Below are 26,654 nucleotides of genomic sequence, written 5' to 3'. Positions count from 1 at the left end.
CATGCACCAGACCTGTGCCAAATACTTGAACCGAACCCTTCAAAATGTACCTATTTGGCTGGTTTGATACTGGCTTTTTTGTTTGTTTGTTCTAATTACAGATCTTCCAAAGCAGCTTTCTCCAACCTGGCATCTTTCAGACGTGTTGGGTTTTAATTCCAGCGCGCGCGCACACACACACACACACACACACACACACACACACACACACCAGCCTTACTAGCTAGGGACTATGGGAGTTGTAGTTCACACCCATCTGGAGAGTGCTGGTTTGGAAAAGACTGTTTTCTGGTATATGCTAAGCTTCGAAGCTCTCATATTAGGGGGAAATCCCCAACTTTAAATCATTGATAATAGCATGCCATGTATGCATTTGGAAAGCAAAAGACAACATAGCTCCCTGCTTCAAGGAGATCATATTCTAAATTTCCACTGTGGGTGGTGGAGGAGCCAACCGAAAGTCCCTGCAGGGTCACTCATGATCCCAGTCCCTACAACGTGATTTTGCATTTTATGCTGACTTGGCAGGCTTATTAGTTTTATATTGTTAATTTTATTTTGATTCTGCTGGCATTTTTTATCCTTCTTGCAAAAAAAGCCCGGAGAAATTTTATTTTATGAGGTGTTTAATAAATGTAAGAAAGAAAAGGAAAGAAGCCTTTTTAAGATACACTGAAGAGCTCTAAATCTATGTCTCCATATAAAAAGAGATGGCTTCAATCAGACGGAGAACCGTATATTCTGAATATGTTTTTTGAAGAGGGGGATTATTTAATGGGGCTGCACGGACCCATGGAAGTAGCACCCAGAGCACACTTTTGTTTGTTGAGAAGATGTCTTCTCACACACACAAAAAGAAAAAGGAAAGAGAAAGGACGGAAGGAAGGAAGAAGTGAACCTATTTTGCTTTGGAAAATGCTTTGTGCATTGTGGCAAATAAATTGAAGAAGGCCGACAGACAGGAATTAGTTTTCCAAGTTTAGTTTTATTTTTTGTATATTGCTTTTAAATGTTTTATCTAATGTGAACCACCCAGAGAGCTTCGGCTATGGGGCATTATACAAATGCTGCTATTATTATTATTATTATTATTATTATTATTATTATTATTATTATTATTATTATTATTTGGAAGGGGTCATCACCCCAGGGAAATCTTTCCTAGTGTGTGTCTGTCTCTCTCTCTCTCTCTCTCTCTCTCTCTCTCTCTCTCTCTAGTATAGCACATGCCTATATCAGTACAACAGGTTTCAGGAGGGGTGGGGGGAGGAATTGGATTTAGGGTCATTGCCCAGAAATAGGAGTAGGCAGTGCTGAATGTCTGCCCACAAGCTATTTCAGGAGGACATTACACCTCCCAGAAACAAATAATCAAACAGGCCTTTCCCCCACTCCAATGTGATCCCAGCCAATCAGGGATCATGTAGTGGATGTGAATGCACACTGAAAATGGCCACGTTCACTCATTCTCTCGCTGCATACACTGAACGCACAGAGCCTCCTGACCCCAACTCCCAGCCTCCACCCACTCAGAGGCCATGTGAAAGGGATGTTCGGTGTGCATGCAGCTCTATGTGTGCAGGATCCCCACTAAACACACAAATGTTAGGGCCAGACCCACAGGCAAAATTCTACTTCCCTTGCCATGCGTACAATGTATGCATAGGGTATCAACTCAGCAGGGCTTTAGAGCAGTGGTTCCCAAAGTGGGCAGTACTGCCCCCTTGGGGGCAATGGGATTGTATAGGGGGGGCGCTAAGAGGCAAGGGGGTGGCAGGGGCGTGTGCGAGGTGGTCTTTTCCGAGAAGCCCCTCTCTGGAAGGTCTTAAAACCCAGGGACATTTTTATGGGAGAAGGTAGTTTGGTCCCAAGCCATATAGGGGAAGAATCCACACATGTATTAATACCGTTTAAGAAGAGTCTTTTTAACGGTGAATTGAAGTGTTTCAAAAGCACCAAAACGCTAATGAAGAGACATACCCTGCTTGGTGTGCCCCGCCACGCCGGCTGCAAAACAGAGGCGTTCACTCTCTTTTCCCTCCCTCCCTCGGCAAGCCTACGGCAGGTGCTTTGGATTTTGAATAAATATTAAATTAATTGTTACTGTTTTGAATTTTATTGTTATTATCTTCCTTAGTGGGTCGTTGAAAACCGCTATTCTGAATAATGATTTTTACAGTGTAGAGTAGGGGGGCACTGGGCATGAGTTTGTGGAACCAAGGGGGCGGTGACCTGAAAAAGTTTGGGAACCACTGCTTTAGAGTGACGGCAGGGCTTCCGGGGCAGGTTGCATGGGCAGTCTTAACCAATCAGGAACTTGTGCGTCCGCTCTAAGCAAAGGAAGACACACTTAAAACTGAAAAGAGCCCATCCCCACAAAGCACAGGTTTCTCTGCACTGCTGCTTCTCAACACCCTTCCCCCATTTTCCTACACGGAAAGGCACATAGCAGTAAAGCTTGACAGTGATCGGGGAACCAGGGTGCCCATGTGCCCTCTTTTACAGAGGTCAGCCCTCTATTTGAAGGTGCCCTCTACTGAAAGGCACTCTGCATCCGGTTTAAAGATAAAGAACCACCAAAAGGGAGAGCATGGGGGGCTTGAGGTGGCCCATCAGCAGCGCCCCGAGAAGGGCATGTTGGTCACCTGGTCACAGTTGTCCACACAATGGATAGATGTATTGCATTTCTATTTAAACGATCGTTGTTATTTCTAAATTTGCATCTCTACATAGCAATTGGCTTGTTTACTTTTTATCCAAACAGATATCCTCTTTGGTCTTCTCTTTTAAATTATATATTGTTTTAACTTGGTTAAGAAGCTACATAGGCTGGGTTTCTCTGTGGAAGTTGTGGGCAACTATGGGCTCCAGAAGGCCCAATCTTTATTTATTTTTTATTATTTTATTTTATTTATTACATTTTTATACCGCCCAATAGCCGAAGCTCTCTGGGCGGTTCACAAAAATTAAAACCATCATAAAACAACCAACAGGTTAAAAACACAAATACAAAATACAGTATAAAAAGCACAACCACAATCTCTTGTTGTTCAAAGACTAATAGATCTAGATCTACAGCATTTAAGAACTGCTGCTAACAAATCTTGCTCTCCACTGCTCTACAATAATTTTAACAACTATGGACTCACTGCAGCTTCATATCTGTATGCTTTAGCCATCCCCAAGTATAGGAGAGCATTTACCCTCGCTGAGTTTTAATGTGTTGCCATCAGCATTACTAGAAGGACAATTTAGTAAAATCCCGGTTAATGAAGGGATATGTCCCTGTGGTTCTGGAGCAACAGAATCTGTTGAACAATCTGTTGCCGCCAACTGTCTCTGCAGAGGCCACCAGTGAGGGAGGGAGCAGCAGCCAGGCACCTCTCCACTGTGCCTGGGTCCAGCTCCAGCTGAGAGCCCCTCCCTCCTGCTACCAACTATCTCTGGAGAGGCCACCAGTGAGGGAGGAAGCAGCAGCCAGGCCCCTCTCCACCGTGCCTGGGTCCAGCTCCAGCTGAGAGCCCCTCCCTCCTGCTACCAACTATCTCTGGAGAGGCCACCAGTGAGGGAGGAAGCAGCAGCCAGGCCCCTCTCCACCGTGCCTGGGTCCAGCTCCAGCTGAGAGCCCCCTCCCTCCTGCTACCAACTATCTCTGGAGAGGCCACCAGTGAGGGAGGAAGCAGCAGCCAGGCCCCTCTCCACCGTGCCTGGGTCCAGCTCCAGCTGAGAGCCCCCTCCCTCCTGCTACCAACTGTCTCTGCAGAGGCCACCAGTGAGGGAGGAAGCAGCAGCCAGGCCCCTCTCCACTGTGCCTGGGTCCAGCTCCAGCTGAGAGCCCCCTCCCTCCTGCCACCAACTGTCTCTGGAGAGGCCTCCAATGAGGGAGGAAGCAGCAGCCAGGCCCCTCTCCACTGTGCTTGGGTCCAGCTCCAGCTGAGAGCCCCCTCCCTCCTGCCACCAACTGTCACTGCAGAGGCCTCCAATGAGGGAGGAAGCAGCAGCCAGGCCCCTCTCCACTGTGCCTGGGTCCAGCTCCAGCTGAGAGCCCCCTCCCTCCTGCCACCAACTGTCACTACAGAGGCCTCCAATGAGGGAGGAAGCAGCAGCCAGGCCCCTCTCCACTGTGCCTGGGTCCAGCTCCAGCTGAGAGCCCCCTCCCTCCTGCCACCAGCTGTCTCTGCAGAGGCCACCAGTGAGGGAGGAAGCAGCAGCCAGGCACCTCTCCACTGTGCCTGGGTCCAGCTCCAGCTGAGAGCCCCCTCCCTCCTGCCACCAACTGTCTCTGGAGAGGCCACCACTGAGGGAGGAAGCAGCAGCCAGGCACCTCTCCACCGTGCCTGGGTCCAGCTCCAGCTGAGGGCCCCCTCCCTCCTGCCACCAACTGTCACTACAGAGGCCTCCAATGAGGGAGGAAGCAGCAGCCAGGCACCTCTCCACCGTGCCTGGGTCCAGCTCCAGCTGAGAGCCCCCTCCCTCCTGCTGTCCCCTGTAACTGCTGAACTTTCCAACTAAGATTGTAGTGCCTGAATTTGCTTTCCTTTTCCCCCTCCTCCTCCTCCCTCCCAATCCCCTTTCCTTTTGTGTCATGTCTTTTAGATTGTAAGCCTGTGGGCAGGGACTGTCCAGAAATACTTTTGTAAGCCGCCATGAGAGCCTTTTTTGGCTGAATGGCGGCATAAAAATCCTTAAATAAATAAATAAACAAAAATAAAAACATGTCATTTTGCATTGTAACATGTATGAGGAATGCAGAAAAAAAGTTAATCTTTCCTTTATTAACAGCCTTTTCTGGATGTAACCCCACAACGTTGGTATTAATCTGTTTAAGGGATGTGTCCTCCCATATTACTGAAAGGGTCTCTAAGTTTCTCATGACCTCAGTGAAAATTAGAAAAATAACACTGCAATCCTTCTGAGAGAAGTAACTCACCAAGCTGTATTTTTGTTTTTATGTCACTTTTTATCTATCCTTTGCATGTCTTGGTGTTGATTTTGCTGGCCTGCGACCGTAATAAATTACAATTTGAAAATTGTGGTTCATGCTTTAATTTGTTTTTAAACTGTGCATATTTATTGTTTTATACTGTATGCTTTTATCTGTACGCCGCCCTGAGATCTTAATGACATAGGGCGGGATATAAATGTTTTAAATAAATAAATAGTAGTAGTAGTAATTTATTAATGCTTAGGCCATAGGCCATTCGCATACAGAACAGATACACTATGGAGAAACAACAATATAAAAATGCTACATATAATCACAAACAGATCATACATAATAAAAGAATAAAATTCAGTACAATTAAAAGCATAATTTGAATATAACATTTGTAGTTAAATATGAGCATCTCCAGCACAGTCACAGTCAGGCTGGAGGGCTGCTGCAGAGCCTGAGAGTGTTTGCTTGTCCCGCCCACTCCAACAGGTACTAAAGGGACCAGGGTGCTGGAGGTGCGAGTCGAAGGGCGAGAACCAAAGGGCTCTCGGCCTGAGGCTCTCAGCCGTGGGCAAGAAGCCACTGGAGGGGATCTGCCACCTTGCTTGAAGAACCGAGGCTGAGGAGAGCTTCACCTGATAAAAACTGGCCCTCACACAGCTACTTTTCTACTCTGATACTCTGCTGGCAACTTTCCTAGATTAAAAAACGGAAGCTAGGAATTATAACAGAGGAGGGCCAGGATCTCTTCTCGATCCTCCCAGAGTGCAGGACACGGAATAACGGGCTCAAGTTAAAGGAAGCCAGGTTCCAGCTGGACATCAGGAAAAACTTCCTGACTGTTAGAGCAGTGCGACGGTGGAATCAGTGACCTAGGGAGGTTGTGGGCTCTCCCACACTAGAGGCCTTCAAGAGGCAGCTGGACAAGCATCTGTCAGGGATGCTTTAGGGTGGATCCCTGCATTGAGCAGGGGGTTGGACTCGATGGCCTTGTAGGCCCCTTCCAACTCTGCTATTCTATGATTCTATGAACTTTGGGAAGCACAGTACTTCGCTGTTTTAATCTGCTCTTTCTTTTACTTTGTGATAACCGGTGGCAACCTTTAAATGGGAAACAAAAAACGTGTGAGAACAAGCCCAGGGACAGCTAAACACAACAAAGCACCTAAACAACTTAAAATTGACGAATTATTTGCCTTTGAGGAAACCGTGAGTATCCCAGACTCAAACTTAGTGTTTTCAATTCCTAAATAAATAAATTCCCCCTCCTCTTTTGCAGTATACCCAAATATTTCCAATCGGGGGGCACTTTTTATATGCAACAAACCACGTTCATGGAAATGCCCCCCCCCCGGTCCCTCAAAGAAAAACAAAGAAAAACAAAATGGCAACCTTGTTTTGGTGGAGCCCTATTGAGGACTAACTGGCAAGTCCCAAACTCAGGCACATAGGCGTGCACAACACATTTCATTAGGGTGCGCACCCAGGGGATTTTTTTAAAGGTGAACATTTACTGAATACTCAAATCATGAAGGGCATCACTTTTATTCATTTATTTATTAAACACTGCAGATGCTTCACCTTTGGCTTGCTTGACCATGGGAGGGCCGTTGGGGAGGGACAATGAGGAGACTGTCCTCAAGCCCCAACATTGTTGGGGCATTGTGGTGATGCTGGCTGGAGGAGGGGCTTACGAGGTGATATAAGCCTTTGGGGGCCCTCCTCCTGGCCTCTTTGAAGCATGGCTCCTGGCAGAGAGGTTCCCAGCAGAGCAATTCCTTTTCACTCCTACTACTGTGAATAACGGTGGTCTCTTGGAGGCAGCAGTTCTTCGCATGGTGGCAGAACAGCTGGAGGGCAGCCAGAGGCCTGTTCCCACTGCGTCCAGATCCCCCTCTGGATCCCTATTCAAAGCCCCCCTCAATTCACCACTTATTGCTTGAGACATTAGGGTGTGCCTGGGCACACTCAGCACACCCCTTGTGCATGCCTATGCTCAGGCACAAACTGCTTGTGTGAAGTATCCAAAACTCACTCCAACTATCCTCTAGAATGCAGCCACCTTTAAAGAAGGGCACAACTTGTTTTCACAGGAAAAAGAAGAGGAGAAACAGAGGGGATGAGGAAGACTCCCCTTCCTACCTACCCAACCGCCTCTGAAACGGCAGGAGCTCAATTATATAACACTGAAACCAATTACCTAGGCTGGCTTTCAGCCAGGGTTAAACACATAGCTATTGCTGCTAGGAGGGGAAAAACCTTCTTACTAATGTGTTTAAGCTCCCAGAGAATGCACCCTCACCCATTATGGGCTGTGCAAACAACCAAGAGATAACTGACACTCCCTATGTGTATTTAACAATAAGTGCTTTGCAAACATCAGAGAATATTGGACAATTATTATAATTATTTTTAGACATCAGTCTACATACAGAAATAATCTGACAATTCACTTATCAATGCTGGATAGTAATGTTCAAGAAGTAATGTTCATCGCATTGCATCAATGGGCTTCCAATGTATATGGACAAATGAAGGGCTAAGCCATTGTGGGCTCATCATGTAGGGTCTTCCCAAAAGGAGATTTCCTCATGCTACAAATAAGAAGGCATTAGTGATTCCGTGTTTTCTTTCTTAATGGAATTTCTGGGGCAAGAGAAAAGAGGAAGCAGTGGGAAAAGATGGGAGGGGTACGAGCTAAAGACGATGATTTATGAACACCCAGCCCCACCTCGTAAAATTCCAAGAATGAGGCAGGAGAAAGATGCCATAAAAGTCTTATCTGGAAGCACCCACAGACATTGTAGGGTCGTGCCAAAGGACACAGAAGGAGGGTTACGTTCCAATCACGCCTATATGTCCGATCGCAAGATGCTCATGGGGTAGTTCGGAGGCCAATAATACCCAGCATTACTTAACATTTCTGCACATATATTCAATAGTCTAAATCCACTGACAGGTATTTCCACATTATCACTACTGTTTAGTATTTGTACGGCACCAACAGTCGTTTCTGTGCCAAGGCATCCATTATCTCCGGAGATTGACAATCTGGGTTAATTGAAATCCAAGCACCCTAAGCTACTCCACAAACACCAATCAATGCCGCCATGGAGGAAACGGAACAGTTTATACTGGCTGCTAATATCAATCATCAGTGAGACTAGAATCCAAAATTATTTAGAGAAATACACATACTAGAGAAATACACATACACAAATGAAACTACGGCCTTGCCGGTAAAGCACAAGTGGCAGAAACGACCTGGGAAGAAGGAGTTGTAACGAAAGGCAGCTGAAGAGCCATTGATGGGGGATCCGTCTCCCTACCCCCATCCCAGGGATAACAGGGCTTGGGGTTACAAAAGAAGGATGGCCCAAGGAAGATCCGAAATGCTTCTGGTGAGATCCTCTAGTATCTGAAGCTTTGCAGTATAGAGAGAGACAGGTAAGCCACTAATGGAGCACGTAAGATTCCCAAGGAGATGACGTACAGGAGCGTGATCACCCTTGCCATACACTCAGGGCTCTGAAGTGTACAAACTGGAGGCAGGGAGGACTGTTTGCCTTGACACACAGAAGCCTCTCTGGCAGGATTTTTGAATGGGCCACCGTTTTCACCTGGGGAGGGGGAGCCGTCCAAATCAATGGCCTCCTGTTTATGCACAGAAATCCAAAGACAGAACATCCCCCACCCCAACTGATCACGTTTGCATTAGCCCTCCGGGGCAGGTTTATCAAGCAAAATTGTCAATACTCACCTCGCTGCCCGTTGCAGGTGCTCCATTCCATTCCACTTGGAGAGAGACCTACCTGAGCAGCAGAAGAGGTGAAATTCCTCTCTGGCTGTAAATGACCCATCTCTTACGTGCTCACTCCAAGCCACTCCCTGGCCTGCAGTAGACATGGAATACAGGAAGGTGGGGCGCTGCTAGATTTTTCCATTCCACACTGACCGTTTTCCATGGCTTTCTCCACCTCTAAGCTTGAAGTGCCTTTTAACCAGCTAGACTTTCCTTGAACCAAATATCACACCTTTGACATTTCTCCTTGGCCTTCAAGTAGCTGATGTAGCCAAGGTCGTTTTTAAAAATAAACGGTCAAGTCTCCAATGCAAACCACACCTTAGCCACACATGGGGAAGGTGTTAGGCCTAGGACCAACTCTATTTCACAGGGGTGCAGCTCTATTTGCATCGGTGCCAATGGAAAAAGAAGAAGTGCTTTTCTAAGCTACATTGCCTTGCAGAAGACAATTTTCACAGGGGATTGTACCTGGGGAGGGAAAGGTTAATTCTCCCCTCCCAGCATGCTGAAATACTTTGCACACACACACACACACACACACACCAAATCTTCTCCTGCATGGCAATAAAGTTCAGAAAAAATGGGTTGAGATGATCTGGTACGGGGTACAAATTAATGGAAGAATTTATTTTGAGATCTGGATGAGATATTTAAGGGCTGGCCTTGTGGCGCAGAGCGGTAAAGCAGCAGTTTCTGCAGCCGAAACTCTCCCCATGGCCTGAGTTCAATCCCAGTGGAAGCTGGTTTCAGGCAGCCGGCTCGGGTCAACTCAGCCTTCCATCCTCCTGAGGTCGGTAAAATGAGTACCCAGCTAGCTGGGGGAAAGGTAATAATGGCCGGGGAAGGCAACAGCAAACCACCCCACTATAAGGCCTGCCAAGAAAATGTCAGAGAAAGCTGGCGTCCCTCCAAGAGTCAGCAATGACTCAGTGCTTGCACGAGAGGTTCCTTTCCTTTCCTTTCCTGGGAAATTTGCATATATAGATATAAATCAGCATATATGCCACTTTTGTGCAGATTTGTGTCCTATAGGCATGGGACTGAAATCTTTTAAGGGCCTAGAAGCACCCCTGGCCATGTGCAAACAAGCCAATCTAATAGGACAGTATTTTGGTATTTTGCGCTGAGAGAAGACCTTGTTGTTTTTCCCAGGCCTTTTATGTTTGCGTTTCATTCTTTATCGCTCTGTGAAATCTCACCTTGGAAAATGTTTAGTTAAGGGTATTTGAAGAGAGGGATCTAATTCTTTAAAATAAACAAACATCAGCACACAGAGATAATGCATGTGAAACTTTATGAATACTGCAAATGCACTAAATGAAATGGTGATGATTAAGTTATTATTTTAATTAATTTATGTATTCATTACCAGCCAAGGGGTCCAGTTTTACACAGGCTGGAATAGACCGTACTTTAATACAGCGAAGCCTTCAAAGGAACTTACGCAGCTGTCAGAGTTGGCCACATTGCAGCCTCCTCATTTAAGTGAAGCCAAGCTTGCTGCCCCCCTGCTATTGGGCACCCCCACTGTCCCTGTAGAAGAGGGTCTGTCCACTCCATTTCCCTGAGGGAGGGGCTGCCCCACAGCAGGGGAGAGGGGGCAGGCGTAAAGTTCTGTCCCTGGGTTTACTCATCTCCTCTCCCTTCAAACTGTAAAGTCTGCAAAGCTACAAGCTGGTCAGGGAGGACTGCCCCTAGTGGATGTAGGTGTCACTACAACTGCATGGACACATTTAAATTAATTTAACTTAAATCATTTCTGTTTTAAAAACAAAGTAACTACAAGGTGCTCTCCCCTAGGGCCCCCCTACTATGCATGCTTAATTTCAGGCGTCTAGGTTTTACAGTTTTGGTGGTATGGAAGGGACAGACAGACAGACATGTTTTATCATTATGTATTCCAGAAACGTAGGGTGCTTCAAATCTTAAGGCAGTGGGGCAGGTCAGAGGTGGGAGGGAATAGTTACAACAGGAAAGAGGAGACACCTGGCTTAGCAGAGTTGCAGGACACACTGTATGATAAGAGGAAACCCTTCTTCTTCAGAATGTTAACAACAGTGGTACCCGCCCCTACAAACACACACACACACTTTTTAGAATGCTCTTCACTTTGCAGTCCTGCCACAAAAAGCCAACCCTATAGCTCCAGAGCTTCTCCCATCTTGACCAACTTTATCCAATAATTTCAGGGCTGCACAGTAACTAACAGTCTCGCGGGCTTTTTAACATTTTCACTGCCCCTTACATTTTCTTCACACAAGTGCCTATAACTAGGTGCTGTGCAATATTAAATACACGCACGCACGCACGCACACAAAAACGCTTGGCCCGTCCACAGGATTTACAAACTAATGAAGCCTGGTAGATGGAGGTAACATTTCTATACTGCCTTTTAGCTAGATTGCTCGACACCAGTGAAAAATAAATTTCAGTGCAGCAACAAATACTAAATGCACCAGCAAAAAAGAAAAAGATCAAAGGTTGATATACTTTTCAATAAGATGAATTTACTTTTCATATAAAAACAGAGTAGAGACTGAAGAGTATCTATCCAGGGGTGAGATGTATGATGACAAAATTGTACAAATGTGTGAATTGAGATAGATGAAATAGATAGAGGTGTGTGTGTGTGTGTGAAAAAGAACAAAGAATAAATTCTTTGTCTGGAACAAATTTTCACACATTTGTCCATTTTGTCATCACATATCTCACCCTTCCCAAATAGTGTTCAGATTCTCCTACTATATTCATCCAAGTTCAGCTCTCCAGATATGCTAATTTAGCAGAATTCTTTCATACCAATCCTATTTTCTACTCTCTCACTCGATTTTGTTTTTACCTGAAGAAGTGTTCAGTATAACACAAAAGCTTGCAACCTCAACATGAGGTGGGTCCAATAGTAAAATGCATTAGAAGCATCTGATCTCTCCCAAACGACTACACCCCAAAATACTAAAAATCTCCGCATTTGAAAAGAGGTCCATTTTTAGTGAACGCGTGAACTCCAGTCCCTAAGACAGGAAGACAGAACTATACCAATCAGAGGAGAACACTTCATCCATTACATACATTGGGGTGCACGTAAAATGTTTTAAGTATAAGTGCCTATTAAGGACACAGTCTTGTGGAAAATGCAAGGCGGCCCACCATGGGGGAAACGTTAGAAACCTCAGAGGCGTGAGACGCTCAGCCGATGGGCAAGCGAGCCTGCCTAAAAGTGTGCAGAAGTGTTGTCCTGGCAGTGAGAATTCTGCAGGGGAAATGCCCAAGGAGGCTCCCAGCTAACATCTTTGCCAGGCAGATGCAGCACGGCGTGTAACTACGGTTGAATTTTGCTTCCATTTCTGAGGAAAAAAAAACAAGTGCAAGGCGTGGTGGAGAAAGATAAGACTTGCTTTTTCTTCCTAATGCAGCCTTGAAATGTGAAAAGCGTGAAGGGGGAGCAGAAAAGTCAAAAACACAATGAGGGAAGATTTGTGAGCTTACCTGGTGTACCTGTTACAAGAGGTGCTTTGTCTTGTTGCATTCCAGTGTGGTGCAACACTGACTTGCATCAGGTAGAGCCACCTGACTGCATTTCTAATCTTTCCCCTAAGTCCCCAGGCTCAAAAGGAGAGATTCAGGAATGCCCAAAGCAAAATGGAATCCAGCATCCTTCAGTGAGCAAGACTGCAGGAGGTCTGGCGGATGGAGGAGGGCACGGGGAAAGAGGAAGCCCATCTTTTTGTCCACATTTACTTGGAGGCCCTATAAACATTTATTGGCAAGCCCTGCAGAAAAACCAGTCTTTCCAGGTAGAAATGTCCGAAAAAGCCAGAATTAGGAGTCATCTGCATTTGTTTGAAACAGCTAGAACTAGGAGTCATCTGAAGTCTTGTCTTGGTACTGAAAAGTATGAATGCAATTTATCAGGTATGAGGTGTGTTTATGTACCGAGAGAAGGAGAGAAAAATAATAAATAGTATTAATTATGCCAATCAACTCGCAACATTAAGGGCTAGGCATTTTAGCAAAAATTAAAGCCATAATTCTCCATTGTCCAGACTCTTGACACAAAATATTAGATTTTCCACAGTATAAGAACAGAATAGAGATTCTTCTGGATCTGATCAATGTCCATGTAGCACAGGCTTATCATTGGCAGGGAACATGGGTACCATTGATATCTGGAGACTGCCCCGGGCAAACAGCTCAAAATATAACAACAACAACATGTTAATATACCCGGTCACTACGTTCAACATCTAAGGTCCTCCTCCAGGTGCCCACTCCGAGAGAGGCTCGGAGTGTGGCAACAAGGGACAGGGCCTTTTCGGTGGTGGCCCCCAGACTATGGAATGATCTCCCTGACGAGGCTCGCCTGGCACCAACGCTGCTATCTTTCCAGCGCCAGGTTAAGACTTTCCTCTTTGCCCAGGCATATGGCGGCACATCTTAATCACCCACATGTTTAGTTTTTTAACGGTTTTTCATGCTTTATGTGTGTATGTTCTGTGTTTTAGAATTTTAAATTTTGTATATTCGTTTTTATCTTAATTTTAGAATTTCTGTAAACCGCCCAGAGAGCCCTGGCTAAGGGGGCAGTATATAAGTGCAATAAATAAATAAATAAATAAATAAATAAATAACAACAACAACCATGTCCCTTGAAGTACTGAGTTCTAGCCAATTACCAAACCGAGACAATATTTTCCATGCCAAAAAGCCTTCTGCAAAGAGCTCTGTTCTTTGTATTTTTTTTTCACACCTCATCAAAACCCACTAAATTAACAGCTGAGTTGCTCCAATCACTTTTCTTAACGCACAAGTAGAAAGACAGGGTGTAGTGGAGGAGGAAGAAAGGAGGGATGCCTACAATTATATAATTTAATTTTGAAGACTTTTCAATTGTTTTAAGTTTTAATTGCAGGTTGCCTTGACAGCCCTATTTGGGCTGAAAGGCAACATAACAATTATAAATACTTTTAAAATGATTTTAAAATTATATTTATGCCAGTTCTAAACTAGCTTAACTCCCCCCCCCCCCATACACACACACACATGGACACAAATGCAGGGACTTGTAATTTAGCATAGGTGCTAGGAAGCTGGTTACAAGACCTCTACCCTTCCTCTGCCCCCTGGGGTCACTTTCCCCAACAAAGCAGAGTTCTTGAGAGAGGTGGAATGGCTGTTAAAACCAGTGTATTTGCACTGTAGATATGCCCTAAAACAGAAAGAAGAGACTAAGACCCTTTCTACACCTAAGGAAAATGGAGAGATTGTCCCTGCCTGCTCCCAGGAGAGGTCCGCCTGGCGCCTACACTGTACTCCTTTCGTCGCCAGCTGAAGACCTTTTTTATTCTCTCAGTATTTTAACAACTAATTTTTAACTTACGCTTAGATTTTACTGTTTTAATTCTGTATTTTAATCTTATATCAACTTTTGCTGTGTGGTTTTATCCTGGTTGTGCTTTTTATACTGTATTTTGTATTTGTGTTTTTAGACTGTTGTTGTTTTATTATGTTCTTCATGGTTTTAATTTTTGTGAACTGCCCAGAGAGCTTCAGCTATTGGGCGGTATAAATTAAAAATGTAATAAATAAATAAATAAATAAATAAACTGCCATCTTGGCCCTGTGGAGAAGAAGAAGGACCGAGGGGACAGGAGCAGGCAGAAGTAACATCGGGGCCTGCTCCTGCTGGACTCTTCCCCCCCCCCACAGGGCAAACTGCCATCTTGGCCCTGTGGGGAAGAAGAAGGACCGAGGGGACAGGAGCAGGCAGAAGTAACATCGGGGCCTGCTCCTGCTGGACTCTTCCCCCCCCCACAGGGCAAACTGCCATCTTGGCCCTGTGGGGAAGAAGAAGGACCGAGGGGACAGGAGCAGGCAGAAGTAACATCGGGGCCTGCTCCTGCTGGACTCTTCCCCCCCCCCCACAGGGCAAACTGCCATCTTGGCCCTGTGGGGAAGAAGAAGGACCGAGGGGACTGGAGCAGGCAGAAGTAACATCGGGGCCTGCTCCTGCTGGACTCTTCCCCCCCCCCACAGGGCAAACTGCCATCTTGGCCCTGTGGGGAAGAAGAAGGACCGAGGGGACAGGAGCAGGCAGAAGTAACATCGGGGCCTGCTCCTGCTGGACTCTTCCCCCCCCCCACAGGGCAAACTGCCATCTTGGCCCTGTGGGGAAGAAGAAGGACCGAGGGGACAGGAGCAGGCAGAAGTAACATCGGGGCCTGCTCCTGCTGGACTCTTCCCCCCCCCCCCACAGGGCAAACTGCCATCTTGGCCCTGTGGGGAAGAAGAAGGACCGAGGGGACAGGAGCAGGCAGAAGTAACATCGGGGCCTGCTCCTGCTGGACTCTTCCCCCCCCCCCAGGGCAAACTGCCATCTTGGCCCTGTGGGGAAGAAGAAGGACCGAGGGGACTGGAGCAGGCAGAAGTAACATCGGGGCCTGCTCCTGCTGGACTCTCTCTCTCTCTCTCTCTCTCTCTCTCTCTTTCTTTCTCTCTCTCCCCTCCCTCCCTCCCTCCTTGACTCCTTTTCCTTGTGTGTCATGTCTTTATTAGATTGTAAGCCTGAGGGCAGGGACTGTCTTTTTTGCTAAGTGTAAGCCGCTCCGAGAGCCTTTTTTGGCTGAGGAGCGGGGTATAAGTATGATAAATAAATAAATAAATAAATAATAATAAATAAATCCCCTGTGTGTCATTTGCATGCACAGGGATGATCCTGGGACGATCCCTGGAAAAAAGGCAGGTGTAGAAACGGCCCAAGAGAGAAGGAGGGAAAAGGACATGTACATTACAAAATTAAAACTGAGTCCTATGTTGCAAGAAGGGACTTTCCCCATCTGGAAACAAAAAAACAGAAGACACCTGCAGTTCAACTCCTGCACCACAGATACAATATAGGAAATGTCCTTGCCAACATCTGTCCAAAAGAACAGATGTCATTTGGTGAAACCCTTAAGTGAGTTCGACATAATAAAAAACAAGTAAAAAGTTAAGCTAAAATAAGTACGGTAAATAGGTTAAAAATGGATAATATAAAATAAAATTAAAATAATGGACACAATTGGAAGATAAAGATAAAAATCACATTAACATACATTAAGAACTCGTGAGTGGGGAACTAGATCAGTACAAATATCAGCTCTCCATTGTGAAACTTGTTGGGTATCTCTCAACTTACTTGTAGCTAAGGCGAATTTTGCAACCAGATCAGTATTAAATACATTATTGCCAGCCAACAATATACAGATTTGCTCAAGGGAAGATCGGTCAGAAAGATAACGAAGAATGTAATCAAGCAATTTTTGTCTAGGGGATGTATATATAGGGCATCACAACAGATGTTGAATGTCCTCCAGTTCCCCTGACGCACAGATACACAGGCCTTAGCTAGACCTAAGGTTTATCCCGGGATCGTCCCGGGGGGGGGGGGGGTCATCCCTGTTCATGTAAATGACACATGGGATATCCTGGGAGCAGGCAGGAACGACCCTGGGACAATCCCGGAATAAACCTTAGGTCTAGCTAAGGCCAGAGTCTCTGATGCACCGGGGCGTTATTTCCGTTTTTCTTTGATTGTAAGATGCCATCGATTGTAAGACGCACACTAATTTCAGTACCACCAACAGAAAAAAAAGCTTTGATTCTAAGAAATAATAAATGGACCCACGATTCTAAGACGCACCCCGTTTTTGGAGATGTTTACATGGGGGGGAAGTGCATCTTAGAATCAAAGAAATATGGTAAATCTTCCCTTTAAATAGAAAGCGGGCACAGACTGAAACCGCAAAGCTTATCGCTTTTAGCAATAAAGATTTCATTCATTCATAAGTGAGTTACTATTCACTTTTTGAGAGGCAGTCCATATTCCCGCAGGCAACGCCCATAAGCACATCTGATTGCGCGGTTCCGAAGTGTGACATTTAAGTTTGCCAAAAGATACAAATTTTGCCCGGTGAGGACATCCCTCCATCTGAGTTTCAGTTCAGCTTTAAAGGCATGACAGGTGTTGAAACTAAAAGCTGGTTTCAACTTGAGGAAAGGCAAAAAAAAAAAAGAGGAAATGACAGAGGTGTTAATGCAACTCCCAGAAAGAGTTGAAAGCTGAACTGTAAAAAGGTTTCTTTCAACACAGGTGTTAAGAGTGACTTTTTAACGAGTGAAGTTATTGTTGAATTATTGTTGCTGTTGTTGTTGTCACAATGTTTACCACTGGCAATAATAAAAAGTTTGTGCTCAAGAAGCTAAGCTTTCCAGAGCATTCATTTGTGAAGCCATAACTCTGGGATCTCAGAGTGTTACAACAGCAGGTTTAGATTTAGAAAAACATGCTAGGGTAAATCCAACGAGGCAGTAAATGCCTTTTGCAACCAAGTGTCCGTTTTTATGGAACTGTTACGAAACTGCTCTTTGTGGCAAAGTTTTATTAATCTCTCATTGCTTGGATTTTCATAGGGTTGGGAAATGATTTTAAAAATCATAGTTGTTTAGTCATAAAGAAGTTAGTTGATTAAATCAATTTAGTTGATTATATCAGTTAATCAATTCCTGGAAGCATCTGGATTGCCACCGAGGAAGACAAAATGTTGGATGAGGGCTGAAATTCTTTAGATAGTTATCTGGGAGTAAACCCTATTGACTTCAGTGGGGCTTATATCTGAGTAGACCTCCATAGGGTTGCATTGCCTTTGCAGCTTTGGCCTGATCTGGCAGAGATCTTCTTAGAATTCATAATATATACATCACTTAACTAAAGATGCCAAAGGCTGGGTTTTAACATGCAAATCACATATTTAGTTTATTTATGACATTTCTCCACTGTTCAATAGCCTAGGCGATAATGACTCCTCCTTAAGAAACAAGATGAACACACTTATGCATACAAAACAGCCTGCAAGCAACTTACAAAGATAGTCAGTTTCTCAATCACTCTTGCTATTATCTAAGGAAACTGTCCTAATTAACTAAAACCAGTCCAAAGTCACAGTTTCTGCTTAGGAAATTCTCAGAAATGTCCTTTTAGGGCTGCATGGGGGGGCGCATATCTCCAACAGAAAAGGCAAGGAGGTGCAGAAAAGGCTGTGTCCTATACAACAAGGAAACTTGAAAGCCTCCAATTTGTCAACCTATTTTGGGCACAATTATACCAGGAATCTAAATTGGGGGCTGTCTTATACATGAGGAAACCCCCACGGTGGCTGAGGATATGTGCTGTGTCAGTTAGACGATGATGGCACAGCTTTGCAGCCCCCACGGGACTTTCACGCGAAGCTGCGGATGGAAAACGTCGGAGATTTACCCCAACTTTTTCAATCGGAGCAACGTCAATAAGGTGCCTCTGCTGTCTGATGTCACTCTGGGGCCAATCTGGGGGCAATTGGTCGCCTTCCACTAGGAAGAGGGTGGGGGAGGCTCCAATACCCAGATGGTGTCCCAGAAACCCCACACTCCCTACTGAAGCCACCCCGGGAGAGGGAAAATGCGGGGTTTCGGAGGGACATGGCACCAACCCAATGCCATGATTACAGCCCCCTGGTTTTAACCTGGTGGGCTGTAAAAAAAATCATAGCTTTTCCCAACGTGCCCTGGGTTCTAATTCATGGGCTGCTTAAAACGCACAGTGCAGCTTTAACAGCTGGGTATTGTACAGGTGCCCTCTCAAAGCTACTTCAGTCCAGAGTTCTGGGAAGGCCGCAGGACCCAGCTGCACAGCGAAACGGCGCAAGGCCATGAAATCCAATTTGCCTGTAGAAAACACAGAGCCAAGTCAATAAAACCTCCTCCCAAGTGTCGCCACAATTAACGACTGATTCATTATCATCTAGCTGTCCTTGGCAGGGCTTCAAGCTTTCAACTTTGGCTTTCATGGCAGGGGAAAGACGGCTGGTGGGGACAGACACTGGCCCAATTTTTTGCGTTTCTCCTCATTAAAATATCTTGTGGATGGCAACTGATGGGATTAACCTCAAAGTACTCCTGCTTTTAATAAAATGGCCAAGGGAAACGGATTTAGGAGATGGGGGGGGGGGGCTAGAATCATGAAACCCATTAGCTAGAAGTCTGCAAGACGGGTGTAACACATTCGCACACTGCAGGCCCTACAGCATGGAGACGTTTGCTTCCGCACAATTAAGAACTTATGGAGAGTGAGAATAGAGCCACGCACTGCCCAAGCATTGAGGGCATGTCCACAGAGGGGAAACTTGCAGAATGCACATAGGATTTCCCTTTGCACTCCGGATTCCAGCGCAAGGGAACAGCCTATGCATACCTGGTGCGCTTCCCCTCTGCAGACGTACTTCTAACACAAGGACAACATGGGGGCAGTGGGAAAATAGGTGGGGCCAGATGCTTGGAGACTAATATATTTTACATCTCTGATTCTGTTATGAATGTCTTAGATTGGCTTAGGCAAACCACTGGCTTTTCCTTTTGGTTTTCCTCTTTTGGTGTTATTCTAGTTTTGCAACTTTAAAGTTTTTTAGATTATCGTTGTGTGTTTGGGCCTCGTGTGGCGCAGAGTGGTAAGCGGCAGTTACTGCAGCCGAAACTCTCCCCACGGCCTGAGTTCGATCCCAGCGGAAGCTGGTTCTCAGGCAGCCGGTACAGGTCGACTCATCCTTCCATCCTTCCGAGGTCGGTAAAATGAGTATCCAGCTAGCTGAGGGAAAGGTAACTGCGACTGGGGAAGGCAATGGCAAACTACCCCGCTACAAAGTCTGCAAGAAAATGTCAGCGAAAGCAGGCGTCCCTCTAGGAGCCAGCAATGACTCAAGTGCTTTGCACGAGAGGTTCCTTTCCTTTCCTATGTGTTTGGGGTCAGTCTAAATTGCCTCCAGGGGTGCCTTACAACTCAGTGTCTCTGAGTAAAAGAGATTGAGGGTTCCCTTCACACACATTGTACTTCTTGAATGGGTAACCTTTCTGTTCTAGGAGGCCTGATGGGGCAAGAGGAAATGAATCCAGGGGAAAGGTGAATCTACACAAAAGGAGAGATGGTTGAGTGGCAGAAGGAGATCCCCGAGCAGCTGGGAGGAAGATGGGTTTGTTTGGAGCGGTGATGTTGTAGGCCTTCATCCTGAGCATGGTGTAAATAAACCCTTTTATAAAAGGAATGCCACACGTCTCCAGTACCCTCCTTCTAGGAAACTGAAGTCTGAGTAAGTGTTGCAGCCTCTGCAAGTTCACCCCTCGCAGGACTGGTGTGCAGGAGCGTAACACTGTGGCTGGATTCAGGAAGAAGAAGCCACACTGCATGGTTAATAAGCCACCCTGCAGAAAATGTGCTCGGTTCAGACAACACGCTAACCCACGGTTGAACAAACAACCCATGCTTCAAAACAACCCTCACTCAACCACTGAGTGTGGGTTAGTGTGTTGTGTGAACCCAGCCTAACTTTTATCAGGTTGCATTTTATGGTTTTCATTGCTGCGAACAGCCCAGAGAGCTTTGGCTATTGGGCGGTATAGACATGCAACAAATCATCATCATCATCAGAAAGCAGTCATACTGAAAACATGCTCAATTGTCAGGGAATATCTGAATCAGGAAAAGACAGCATGACCTAGCAAAGACTGTCATGTCAGTCTAGAAAAACTACCACAAGTGAGAAAGAGATTAAATCATCATCATCATCATAACAACTGAAGAGAATATCTTTAGGTCTAAGCTGTCCTGGTCGTAAGCACTCAAGGCCACAGTGGATCCTAAAACCTGGGCTACATCTACACCAAGCAGGATACAGCACTATGAAGGTGGTATGAAAGCAGTATATAAGAGGCAGGAGCCACACTACTGTTTTATAGTGGGACTGAAGTGCACTGACAACTGTTGGGGCCCATTGACACATACCACATACGGCTTTCATACGGCTTTCATAGGGCTATATCCTGTTTGGTGTAGATCTGGCCGAAAAGAAAGGTCAGGCAGGGTTTCATCCTGCACACTGCTATCTGGTCCAGACCAAAGGAGGAAACCACAAACTACGAAAACCAGATGATACTGCCCAAGCCTTCATAAAAATCCTTCCCTGCTCTGAGCTCCATTGCTGCTCCTTGCACCGCTTACTGGCTGGTGGTGCCTTTGTCCCGCGCCCAATGCAATACGACTTTTTCTTTTTTTGCACGCAGCCATTCTGAAAACCTCCAGATCACAGCGACATCTCCATTGTCAGTGCGACCATTATCCTCCTCCAGCCTGCATCCACACTGACAAAGCTAACCTATCACAGCCAATCGCTTTGCAGACGAAACAAACTGAACCTGGCAGCGTTAATGTCTCCCCATTACTGTCGGCTCCTGGCTCGGAACAGATAGCTGTTTGCTTTTGTATTTCTAAGGCTCACGGCTTTCTGTTTTCGTGGTTTTTTTTTTTTTTAAAGGAACCACAGTTCTATCACCTCAGGCGGCCTGGCGTTCACTCCTCTATCTCCAGATGCCAAGGACACCGCGGAAGGGGGACGCTTCCAAAGAAATTCTTACTGCCCGGCTTGCCAGATTCACACAGGCCACTTTTAATTAAGGTGATGTATCATCTCCGGAGACAAATGGGGCAGAGATTTGGAAAAGACAGGCAGACATCCACAGCCATTGCAGCGTAGGAGAGAGGCCAAATGAGCAGGGATGCTCTCCCTGAGTTGTGCAGGGAAAGCAGGGAGTGAGCAAACCGTTGGTGAGGTGAGGCAAGACTCGTCTGGATCACGCCACTTATTAATCCCACATTCTACCTTGTGTTGCTCATATCTATTCGCTTCGGTTTGTTTCGCTCCTCAGCATTTCCGGACGCTTTCTGTGGCAAAAGTCTGGGTGCTGAGGTGAAGCACCTAATGGTCAGCTCTCCTGGACTAAAGAGGCAGTTGATGCTTGTTGGATCCTGGAATGGATCTTGGTTATGTTTTCCATTGCTTTGTTAATTGCTGAGGATCTGGAGGAACAGAGGACTCAGCAGAAACTTAAAGGTCAACTCTACACCTGGACATTGAGTGTCATAATTGAATAATTGTCTAACTGATTGTCTTCAATTAAGGGTTGCAAGGAGTTGCATCATTGTACAGGTTGTCTATAAAAGTAAATGTATTTTCGTGTTTATAACTTCCACGTCCCTTACCCAACTTGATGTGAGCTGTATTGACTGACCGTTTGTAAGTATTTGTATCTGTACTGCAATAACTAAATTATATATTTATTTGCCAGTAAAAGGTTTATTTTAACCTACAGAAATCTCTGTCTTAATTCATGTCTTTGCTGACTTGGCTGAGAACCGCTGCAATCTCTGCTAGTCTCTGGAAGGCCCAGACAGAGACCTAACACAAAAGGTTATGTGCCAGAAACCCAGTCTGTGCAATAACTAATCAGCTTTTAAAGCCATAACTCAACAATGCTAACATATGAGGTCCTAGGTGTAAATCACAGGACGGGATGGATAAATCTGAGCTGTTTCAGGAAGGAGTGAAGAATCTGCTGCACGTTCTAGGAACAGAGGAATAGCAGAACAAACGAAGCGGCCTTATACTGAGTCAAACCACTGATACATCTAACCCAGTACAGCTGACACTGACAGGCTGCAGCTCTCCAGGGTTTCAGGTCCGGGCCTTTCCTGTCCTACCAGTATAAGCTAGGAATCTAAGCTGGGACCTTGGGCATGCAACACACATGCTCTACCACACAGCGATGGCCTTCGTCTATTAGGGAGCAGATGAGAAGGAACACTTCTTCTCATGGAGGATGCTAGGAAGAACAAGGTCATGAGGTTGTTTTTATGGTGGCGGCCCGGGAACAAGCAGAGACCCCTCAATTTTCCTTCCTATTGTTAAACTACTTGGAGTCAAAAACATTTACCAATCTAGTACAAATCACCCAGAAATCTATCCAGTTGTGGTGTAGCGAGAGGAAGTGAGGTGTAAGGGTTTAAGTACTCTTCATTTACTTAAAAGGTTGTCAGACAAAGGAGGGCCAGGATCTCTTCTCGATCCTCCCAGAGTGCAGGACATGGAATAATGGGCTCAAGTTACAGGAAACCAGATTCCAGCTGGATATCAGGAAAAACTTCCTGGCCGCTAGAGCAGTACGACAATGGAACCAGTTACCTAGGGAGGTTGTGGGCTCTCCCACACTAGAGGCATTCAAGAGGCAGCTGGACAACCATCTGTCTGGTATGCTTTAGGGTGGATTCCTGCATTGAGCAGAGGATTGGACTCAATGGCCTTGTAGGCCCCTTCCAACTCTACTATTCCAGGATTCTATGATTCGAATGATTACAGTGTTGGACTTGGGCTGGGGAGACCCAGCTCTTGTCCCCACATGGCCATGAAGCTCACTGGGTGACTCTTAGCCTTTATGTATTTAAATTTATTTATTTATTTATTTATTTATGTCATTTCAATACCACCCAATAGCTGAAGCTTCTCTGTGTGGTTCACAAAAAGTAAAACCATAAGGTACAGCATAAAATATAAACTATGGAAGCCTTCTTCATCATCATCATCTGCCTTTTCTCCTCCTGCAAAGAACCCAAGGCGGCTTACATAGTCCTCCTCTTTCATGTTACCTCACAACAACCCTGTGAGGTAGGTTGGGCTGAGAGTCCACGACTGGCCCAAAGTCACCCAGTGAGCTTCACAGCCAAGTGGGAACTAGAACCCGGGTCTCCCAACTCTCAGTCCAACATTCTAACCAGTACATTACACTCCCATTGAGATATTTTATTATATTCCGCAATATATAAATGCAACAAATAAAATATAATAACTATTGACTCCCACAAGCATTAGAGAGATGTCAAACCAATTACGTCCAGACTCAAAGCACCACACACATTGGGTGTGCGTGACTCCAATGATAAAACAGCAAGAAATGATATCATGAAGGAATGACTCCCCACGCTGTGCAAACCTTACGGGGTTCTTTTAACACCAGAGTTCGCAAGAAGGAGAAAACACGCCATCTTCAGCGAATAAATTACAGGTGGACAACAAACACCTACGATGGTACAGATAAGAAGGCAGAAGTTGAGCTCTGTGGCCTTTAAGGAAACAGGGAAAAGAAGATCTAGTGTTTTGTATTTCACAATGCTAAATTACATAATCTCTTAAAAACTCCAGGCATTTTATTCTGAAGCTAAAATTACTTTGCACTTGCCTGGGCAGGGTGGGTGAGATCACCTTGACTGGCTTTCACTCTGAAAGATATGTCAGATGGAAAAGCTGGTCTGCTAAAGGATGACACCTGAATGCATTTCGCTCCGTTACCCCTTTCCAAGAGCAACGGCAGCCTGCAGAAAGGATGATCAAGCTAATCCGCCTAAGTGCTGAGCTCCGCAAAGTTCAAGGGGGCTGTTTACAGATGCGGTTGGACTACAAGCCCCATTATCCTTGACCGTTGGTCATTCAGGGATCCGGGGTTGGAAGTCACTAGTTTAGTGCCACAGATACCAAAGAAAGAGGCAAGACCCTCGACCCACCGGGATCTGGGAAGTTCAAGTTGCCACCTTGCTCATTTTGAATCGTTGCCTTCAAGATACATTTAAATGACTCTTGTTTTCATGGCTTGTGTGTTGGTTCCTTGGATATATTTACTTGGAATAGGAAAAGCAAGGTGCAAGAGGTGAAAATGTAGATCATCCCAGAGTGCAGGACACGGAATCATGGGCTCAAGTGACAGGAAGCCAGATTCCGGCTGGACATCAGGGAAAACTTCCTGACTGTCAGAGCAGTACGACAATGGAGCCAATGACCTAGGGAGGTCGTGGGCTCTCCCACCCTGGAGGCCTTCAAGAGGCAGCTGGACAGCCATCTGTCAGGGATGTTTGAAGGTAGATTCCTGGATTGAGCAGGGGGTTGGACTTGATGGTGTTATAGGGCCCTTCCAACTCTACTATTCTATGATTCTATGCACCCTGCTCTCTCTTTGTCTATTCACCCCCTTTTATTTTTAACAGGATGAAACAAAAAGATCCGGAAACGTGTTTCCCTCCCTCCCTGTTTCCTTCCGTCTTAAGGAGACGTAGCTTCGAGTCGCAACACTGCTTAACCTCGCAGATCTGGAGTAAGGGACAAAGGGAGTAAAACGCCTCCTGCTGATTACACGGCTGGGGGAACTCGCAATGAACTCAATTTCATGGTGGACTGCCTCCACGCTGCCGCATTAATTTCATTGTGACACACACGCGGGCCACTTGGGAGCGCAACACGGGTAACGGTGACAGGATCAGCGTGGGGCTAAGCAGCCATTGTGCAAAACGGAAGCGGTGGAGCGCCGCCGTTGGTCTGGGAAGAATGGCTGACGGCTCTGAGCCGGGAATTTCCTCTGCCTATAAACTGGGGTGAAGAATGCCCTCTTTCTGCCCTTCAGCTGTCGAGAAGCTTATTACTTGTGGGTCTGAGAGTCAACAGTTCATCAGTGGTCGTCTTTCCCCACCAAACTCACGGAGGATGCTCACCGGATAAAAGGCAGAAGAGCCCTGCCAGTACAAGAAAAGGAAGAGTTGGCAACACTAGATGTTGTTGGAATGCTTGATAATACTCTAAGACAGTTATAAACCGTGCTATTTGTTTCGTTGCAAGTAAGAGAGCCAGTGTGGTGTAGTGGCTAAAGTGTTGGACTGGGGCCATAGCTAGACCTAAGGTTTATCCCTGGATCGTCCAGGGGTCAAACCTGTTCATCTAGGTGACACACAGGGGATCCAGTGCTCAAGCAGGGGCGAACCCTGGATGATCCCAGGATAAACTTTAGGTCTAGCTGTGGCTTGGGAGTCGGGAGATCCGGGTTCTAGTCCCCACCTGGCCATAGAAACCCACCGAGTGACTTTGGGCCAGTCACAGACTCTCAGCCCAACCTACCTCACAGGGTTGTTGTTGTGAGGATAAAATGGAGAAGAGGAGGAGGATTATGTATGCCGCCTTGGGTTCCTTGGAGGAAAAAAGGTGGGATATAAATGTAATAAAATAAATAAATAATAAAAATAAGAGAAGATGTGAATAGCAAGAAGAAAAAGGAGGAGGAGGAGGAGGAAGAAAGCAGCCGATGGTGTAACTGTTTGTTTTCTCCTTATTGGGCTCTGTTCTATTATTAGTTTTATTTTGCTTCTGCATTTTTCTTTTATTTTTTAAGTACTTTGCCAGTTGTTATCTTATTTATTTTATATTGTTACTGTTCATCTGCCATTAACCATCCTAGGCGCTCTCAGGGGAAACGCGAGATTATTCATTGCAAATGTGTGTGTGTGTGTGTGTGTTGAAAGGTGAAATAAATTAATATTTAAAACGTACAATGAAGGCAAGTACTGGAGGGGGGCAGGCAATGAGACTGGTGGAGAAATGGCGTGACTCAAGACGAGCCTCCCCAAACTGGCGTTGGACTGCAATTCCCATCATTCCCAGCAGCAGGCTGGCTGGGACTGACGGGTGATTTTAGTCTAACACATCTGGAAGGGACCCGGTTGCGGAAGGCTGGTCAAGACAGCACCGCAGCAGCTGGGGTTAGCGTCAAAGGCAGGTATGGCCGGGCAGTTGCCGAGGGACCACACACAAACAGGGGCCCACTGACAAGTTGCCATGGACTTGCTCCTCCTCCTCACCATAGCAACCTGCTTGTTCACCTGCCTCTTGCTCTGGCCCAGACAATGATGGTGGCAAGAAGGAGGAGCTATAGAATCCACCACCTGCTGATCCGCTGGCTCTTTTCCTATCGAGCAAAGGTGAGGAAGAGGATGAGGAACAAGAGCAGCTGGTGAGAGCAGAGGAGAGAAGGTAGCCTCACCGAGGGAGGGGTCCAATGAGCGGGTCTTGTCCAGCCCCACCCCAAGTCCTGGAACCAGCATTCGCAGTGACGCCACCTCTCCCACTACTTCTAACTACTTCTAAGAACAACCATTTCCCTATAAGGCAGCCTTCCTCAACCTGGGGCGCTCCAGATGTGTTGTAC

General features: G+C 45.9%; 1 protein-coding gene across 5 annotated transcripts in view; it reads right to left on the bottom strand.

The window, feature by feature from the left end:
- The window catches only part of ST3GAL4 (ST3 beta-galactoside alpha-2,3-sialyltransferase 4), a 139,385-nt gene that overhangs the window by 83,110 nt on the left and 29,621 nt on the right, over positions 1-26,654 (bottom strand). Inside the window, exon 1 of one of the 5 annotated variants that reach the window (XM_063139298.1) lies at positions 16,582-16,733. The exons of the other annotated variants lie outside the window; for them this stretch is intronic. The gene's annotated coding sequence lies outside the window, so the exon portion shown is untranslated. Of the gene's footprint in view, positions 1-16,581; positions 16,734-26,654 lie in introns of those variants that run through there. 5 annotated transcript variants of the gene reach the window in all.

This window comes from Elgaria multicarinata, chromosome 12, assembly GCF_023053635.1.
Source record: "Elgaria multicarinata webbii isolate HBS135686 ecotype San Diego chromosome 12, rElgMul1.1.pri, whole genome shotgun sequence".
Lineage (NCBI taxonomy): Eukaryota > Metazoa > Chordata > Lepidosauria > Squamata > Anguidae > Elgaria > Elgaria multicarinata.
This window is presented reverse-complemented; position numbering and strand designations above follow the sequence as displayed.